This window comes from Lolium rigidum, chromosome 1, assembly GCF_022539505.1.
Source record: "Lolium rigidum isolate FL_2022 chromosome 1, APGP_CSIRO_Lrig_0.1, whole genome shotgun sequence".
NCBI lineage: Eukaryota > Viridiplantae > Streptophyta > Magnoliopsida > Poales > Poaceae > Lolium > Lolium rigidum.
Genome location: NC_061508.1, coordinates 33,842,063 through 33,850,046, shown reverse-complemented (window position 1 = coordinate 33,850,046; position 7,984 = coordinate 33,842,063).

The following is a 7,984-nucleotide window of genomic DNA, read 5'->3' as shown; positions in this document are numbered from 1 at the left end:
ATGGATTAATCAAGGAAAAAAATAGAATATCTTATTCAGAGCAAAACAAGCTTTACCTTTCAAATCTTCGACGGAATCACGATACCCAATGAATTGGGTGCCGAGTTTGATGAGATGCTTCATCAGAGGCTACAAAAAGAAAGTTGAGAAGCAAGTTCAGAGGGGAAAAACTGGACAAACGGTAAAAGAGAAGACTGGCGAAATAAGATAGTAACAAGAATACTTACATCATCCAGGAGAGGAGTCGAGGAACTCCCAGTCACAATTTCGTGACTCTCGTCAGCCCTAGTCCTTGCTCTCTTTGGCGAAGGGGCGTCGGGGCTAGTTGTAGGATTCGACATTTCCACATTCTGATGAGGGGGAGGCGAAGACTCCTCAGCAGCGCGCCGTGCTTCAGAGAGAACCACGGTATTTGATGTGCTCGTTGGAGCCTTCACATGAGCCGCGGGTTCTTCTTCTTCTTCTTCGCCACTGTCAATATAGAAACGTGAGAATATTCACAAGAGTTGTGCAAAAAGTAAGAAATAGCAAAACTTACGAGCTAACAGAGCCAGCGTCATCGTAAGGGCAGAAGGTACCCTCCTCTTCAGGAGAAGTTTCCTCGGCAGGTGACCCACTGGGCTTGGAGGTGCCGGAATCTTCGATTTCACCCCTCTTCCTCTTGTTCCTTGGAGAAACAGCGGAAGTAGGAGAATGCAATGATTCAAAAGCTTTTGATTCAGTTTCTTTTTCGGAGGAAGCCGCGGATTTGTGAGATCCCGCAACTTCACTCTCAGGACGAGAGGGTTCTTGCGATTCGTCGGTAATGACGGTTCACTCATCCACCTCTCCACCTTCAGGAAGGGGAGGAAGACAAGATAGAACCTGATGGTTCTGTAGACGAAAAAATAACTCCAGGGAAAAAATAAGGAAACAAGAAAGCAATCGAAAAATAGAAGTACAATTCGAGAGAGAAGTTACTTACTTCAGGAAGGGCGTGGCTGCCACTATACGGCTCCACGCGACAAGAGGCTGGAACCTCCTGTTTCTTGCTCAGTGAAGAAAAACATCAAACAAGCCTCTCCAAGTCCTTCACGGAAAGGTCCTTGGATACGCGATCAACATCTTTCTCGCCAGCATACATCCAGAGGGGGTTTTTGCGAGCCTGCAGAGGCTGCACCCTAATCCTAAGGAAGTGGGCAGTGATTTGAACACCCGACAGTTCTTTACCGCGGGTGTTCTGAAGCTCATGGATGCGCTTCATCATAGCATCTGTTCTTCATCGGTAGCTTCGGTGTCCCATGATCGGCGTGATGGCGTGTATTTCACACGTTCGTTGGGAAACCCCAAGAGGAAGGTATGATGCGCACAGCAGCAAGTTTTCCCTCAGAAAGAAACCAAGGTTTATCGAACCAGGAGGAGCCAAGAAGCACGTTGAAGGTTGATGGCGGCGGGATGTAGTGCGGCGCAACACCGGAGATTCCGGCGCCAACATGGAACCTGCACAACACAACCAAAGTACTTTGCCCCAACGAAACGGTGAGTTTGTCAATCTCACCGGCTTGCTGTAACAAAGGATTAACCGTATTGTGTGGAAGATGATTGTTTGCGAGAGAAAACAGTAAAAACAAGTATTGCGAGTAGATTGTATTTCGGTAAAGAGAATTGGACCGGGGTCCACAGTTCACTAGAGGTGTCTCTCCCATAAGACGAACGAGCATGTTGGGTGAACAAATTACGGTTGGGCAATTGACAAATAAAGAGAGCATGACAATGCACATACATATCATGATGAGTATAGTGAGATTTAATTGGGCATTACGACAAAGTACATAGACCGCCATCCAACCGCATCTATGCCTAAAAAGTCCACCTTCGAGGTTATCATCCGAACCCCCTCCGGTATTAAGTTGCAAAGCAACGAGACAATTGCATTAAGTATGGTGCGTAATGTAACTAGTGACTACATCCTTGAACATAGCACTAATGTTTTATCCCTAGTGGCAACAAGCACAACACAACCTTAGAACTTTACATCACTTGTCCCAGGTGTCAATGCGAGGCATGAACCCACTATCGAGCATAAGTACTCCCTCTTGGAGTTAAAAGCATCTACTTGGCCGGAGCATCTACTAGTAACGGAGAGCATGCAAGATCATAAATAACACATAAGCATAACTTTGATAATCAACATAACAAGTATTCTCTATTCATCGGATCCCAACAAACGCAACATATAGAATTACATATAGATGATCTTGATCATGATAGGCAGCTCACAAGATCCGACAATGATAGCACAATGGGGAGAAGACAACCATCTAGCTACTGCTATGGACCCATAGTCCAGGGGTAGACTACTCACTCATCACTCCGGAGGCGACCATGGCGGTGTAGATTCCTCCGGGAGCTGATTCCCTCTCCGGCAGGGTGCCGGAGGCGATCTCCAGGATCCCCCGAGATGGGATCGGCGGCGACGGCGTCTCGGCAAGGTTTTCGTATCGTGGCTCTCGGTACTGGGGGTTTCGTCACGAAGGCTTTAAGTAGGCGGAAGGGCAAGTCGAGAGGGGGCACGGGGGGCCCGCACCATAGGCCGGCGCGGCCAGGGGTGGGGCCGCGCCGCCCTAGGGTTTGGCCACCCCGTGGCCCCTCTTCGTCTCGTCTTCGGTCTTCTGGAAGCTTCGTGAGAAAATAGGCCTCTGGGCTTTTATTTCGTCCAATTCCGAGAATATTTCTTTACTAGGATTTCTGAAACCAAAAACAGCAGAAAAACAGCAATCGGCACTTCGGCATCTTGTTAATAGGTTAGTTCCGGAAAATGCACGAATATGACATAAAGTGTGCATAAAACATGTAGATAACATCAATAATGTGGCATGGAACACAAGAAATTATCGATACGTTGGAGACGTATCAGCATCCCCAAGCTTAGTTCCGCTCGTCCCGAGCAGGGTAAAACGATAACAAAGATAATTTCTGGAGTGACATGCCATCATAATCTTGATCATACTATTTGTAAAGCATATGTAGTGAATACAGCGATCAAAACAATGTGTATGACATGAGTAAACAAGTGAATCATAAAGCAAAGACTTTTCATGAATAGCACTTCAAGACAAGCATCAATAAGTCTTGCGTAAGAGTTAACTCATAAAGCAATAATTCAAAGTAAAGGTATTGAAGCAACACAAAAGAAGATTAAGTTTCAGCGGTTGCTTTCAACTTGTAACATGTATATCTCATGGATATTGTCAACATAGAGTAATATAATAAGTGCAATAAGCAAGTATGTAGGAATCAATGCACAGTTCACACAAGTGTTTGCTTCTTGAGGTGGAGAGAAATAGGTGAACTGACTCAACATTGAAAGTAAAAGAATGGTCCTCATAGAGGAAAAGCATCGATTGCTATATTTGTGCTAGAGCTTTGATTTTGAAAACATGAAACAATTTTGTCAACGGTAGTAATAAAGCATATGCATCATGTAAATTATATCTTATAAGTTGCAAGCCTCATGCATAGTGTACTAATAGTGCCCGCACCTTGCCCTAATTAGCTTGGACTACCTGGATTATCACCGCAATACATATGCTTTAACCAAGTTTCACAAAGGGGTACCTCTATGCCGCCCTGTACAAAGGTCTAAGGAGAAAGCTCGCATTTGGATTTCTCGCTTTTGATTATTCTCAACTTAGACATCCATACCGGGACAACATAGACAACGAGATAATGGACTCCTCTTTTAATGCTTTAAGCATTTGACAACAATTAATTCTTTTCTCATTAGAGATTTGAGGATATTTGTCCAAAACTGAAACTTCCACCATGAATCATGGCTTTAGTTAGCGGCCCAATGTTCTTCTCTCACAATATGCATGCTCAAACCATTCAACTCGGTGTAGATCGCCCTTACTTCGGACAAGACGAACATGCATAGCAACTCACATGAAATTCAACAATGAGTTGATGGCGTTCCCCGATAAACATGGTTATCGCACAACAAGCAACTTAATAAGAGATAAAGTGCATAATTACATATTCAATACCACAATAGTTTTTAAGCTATTTGTCCCATGAGCTATATATTGCAAAGGTGAATGATGGAATTTTAAAGATAGCACTCAAGCAATTTACTTTGGAATGGCGGGAAAATACCATGTAGTATAGGTAGGTATGGTGGACACAAATGGCATAGTGGTTGGCTCAAGTATTTTGGATGCATGAGAAGTATTCCCTCTCGATACAAGGTTTAGGCTAGCAAGGTTATTTGAAACAAACACAAGGATGAACGGTACAGCAAAACTCACATAAAAGACATATTGTAAACATTATAAGACTCTACACCGTCTTCCTTGTTGTTCAAACTCAAAACTAGAAATTATCTAGACTTTGGAGAAACCAAATATGCAAACCAAATTTTAGCATGCTCTATGTATTTCTTCATTAATGGGTGCAAAGCATATGATGCAAGAGCTTAAACATGAGCACAACAATTTCCAAGTATCACATTACCCAAGACATTTATAGCAATTACTACATGTATCATTTTCCGATTCCAACCATATAACAATTTAACGAAGGAGAAACTTCGCCATGAATACTATGAGTAGAAACCAAGGACATATTTGTCCATATGCTACAGCGGAGCGTGTATCTCTCCCATAAAGTGAATGCTAGGATCCATTTTATTCAAACAAAACAAAAACAAAAACAAACCGACGCTCCAAGAAAAAGCACATAAGATGTGGCCGAATAAAAATATAGTTTCGGGGGAGGAACCCGATAATTTGTCGATGAAGAAGGGGATGCCTTGGGCATCCCCAAGCTTAGACGCTTGAGTCTTCTTGATATATGCAGGGGTGAACCACCGGGTGCATCCCCAAGCTTAGAGCTTTCACTCTCCTTGATCATGTTGCATCATACTCCTCTCTTGATCCTTGAAAACTTCCTCCACACCAAACTCGAAACAACTCATTAGAGGGTTAGTGCACAATATAAATTAACATATTCAGAGGTGAGACAATCATTCTTAACACTTCTGGACATTGCATAATGCTACTGGACATTAGTGGATCAAAGAAATTCATCCAACATAGCGAAAGAGGCAATGCGAAATAAAAGGCAGAATCTGTCAAAACAGAACAGTTCGTATTGACGAATTTTAAAATGGCACCAGACTTGCTCAAACGAAAATGCTCAAATTGAATGAAAGTTGCGTACATATCTGAGGATCATGCTCGTAAATTGGCATAATTTTCTGAGCTACCTACAGGGAGGTGGACCCAGATTCGTGACAGCAAAGAAATCTGGAACTGCGCAGTAATCCAAATCTAGTACTTACTTTTCTATCAACGGCTTAACTTGGCACAACAAAACTCAAAACTAAGATAAGGAGAGGTTGCTACAGTAGTAAACAACTTCCAAGACACAAAATAAAAACAAAGTACTGTAGGTAAAACATGGGTTGTCTCCCATAAGCGCTTTCTTTAACGCCTTTCAGCTAGGCGCAGAAAGTGTGTATCAAGTAACATCGAGAGATGAAGCATCAACATCATAATTTGTTCTAATAATAGAATCATAAGGTACCTTTATTCTCTTTCTAGGGAAGTGTTCCATACCTTTCTTGAGAGGAAATTGATATTTTATATTACATTCCCTCATATCAATAATAGCACCAACAGTTCGAAGAAAAGGTCTTCCCAATATAATGGGACAAGATGCATTGCATTCAATATCCAAGACAACAAAATCAACGGGAACAAGATTATTGTTAACGGTAATGCGAACATTATCAACTTTACCCAAAGGTTTCTTTGTAGAATGATCAGCAAGATTAACATCCAAATAACAATTTTTCAACGGTGGCAAGTCAAGCATATTATAAATTTTCTTAGGCATAACAGAAATACTTGCACCAAGATCACATAAAGCATTACAATCAAAATCTTTAACCTTCATCTTAATGATGGGCTCCCAACCATCTTCTAGCTTTTTAGGAATAGAGGCTTCGCGCTCTAGTTTCTCTTCTCTAGCTTTTATGAGAGCATTTGTAATATGATGCGTGAAAGCCAAATTTATAGCACTAGCATTAGGACTTTTAGCAAGTTTTTGCAAGAACTTTATAACTTCAGAGATGTGGCAATCATCAAAATTCAAACCATTATAATCTAAAGCAATGGGATCATCATCCCCAATGTCGGAAAAAATTTCAGCAGCTTTATCACAAGGCGGTTTCAGCAGCTTTAGCAGTTTCGAGCAGTTTTTCGCGCTTTGCATTAGAAGTGGAAACATTGCTAACACCAATTCTTTTATTAGTATGAGTAGGAGGTGCAGCAACATGTGTAGCATTAGCATTACTAGTGGTGGTAATAGTCCAAACTTTAGCTATATTCTTCTCTTTAGCTAGTTTTTCATTTTCTTCTCTATCCCACCTAGCACGCAGTTCAGCCATTAATCTTATATTCTCATTAATTCTAACTTGAATGGAATTTGCTGTAGTAACAATTTTATTTTCAATATCCCTATTAGGCATAACTTTTGATTTCAAAAGATCAACATCGAAGCAAGACTATCAACTCTAGAAACAAGAATATCAATTTTATTGAGTTTTTCCTCAACGATTTGTTAAAGGCAGTTTGTGTACTAATAAATTCTTTAAGCATGGCTTCAAGTCCAGGGGTGAATTCCTATTATTGTTGTAAGAATTTCCATAAGAATTACCATAGCCGTTGCCATTATTATAAGGATATGGCCTATAGTTGTTACTAGAATTGTTCCGGTAATCATTGTTGTTGAAATTATTATTTTTAATGAAGTTTACATCAACATGTTCTTCTTGTGCAACCAATGAAGCTAACGGAACATTATTAGGATCAATATTAGTCCTATCATTCACAAGCATAGACATAATAGCATCAACCTTATCATTCAAGGAAGAGGATTCCTCAACAGAATTTACCTTCTTACCTTGTGGAGCTCTTTCCGTGTGCCATTCAGAGTAGTTGATCATCATATTATCAAGAAGCTTTGTTGCTTCACCAAGAGTAATGGACATAAAGGTACCTCCAGCAGCTGAATCCAATAAATTCCGCGAAGAAAAATTTAGTCCTGCATAGAAGGTTTGGATGATCATCCAAGTAGTCGACTCCATGGGTTGGGCAATTTTTAACCGAGAGATTTCATTCTTTCCCAAGCTTGAGCAACATGTTCAGTATCTAATTGTTTAAAATTCATTATGCTACTCCTCAAAGATATAATTTTAGCAGGGGGATAATATCTACCAATAAAAGCATCCTTGCATTTAGTCCATGAATCAATACTATTCTTAGGCGGAGATAGCAACCAATCTTTAGCTCTTCCTCTTAATGAGAAAGGGAACAATTTTAGTTTAATAATATCACCATCTACATCTTTATATCTTTGCATTTCACATAGTTCAACAAAATTATTAAGATGGGTAGCGAGCATCATCAGAACTAATTCCAGAAAATTGATCTTTCATAACAAGATTCGAGTAAAGCGAGGTTTAATTTCAAAGAATTCTCGTTGTAGTAGCGAGGTGGAGCAATAGGTGTGCATAAGAAATCATTATTATTTGTGGTTGTGAAGTCACACAACTTAGTATTTTCAGCGTTGGCCATTTTAGCAATAGTAAATAAAGCAAACTAGATAAAGTAAATGCAAGTAAACTAATTTTTTTGTGTTTTCGATATAGCAAACAAGATAGCAAATAAAGTAAAACTAGCAACTAATTTTTTTTGTATTTTAATTTAGTGCAGCAAACAAAGTAGTAAATAAAACTAAGCAAGACAAAAACAAAGTAAAGAGATTGAGAAGTGGAGACTCCCCTTGCAGCGTGTCTTGATCTCCCCAGCAACGGCGCCAGAAAATATGCTTGATCTCCCCGGCAACGGCGCCAGAAAATATGCTTGATGGCGTGTATTTCACACGTTCGTTGGGCAACCCCAAGAGGAAGGTATGATACGCACAGCAGCAAGTTTTCCCT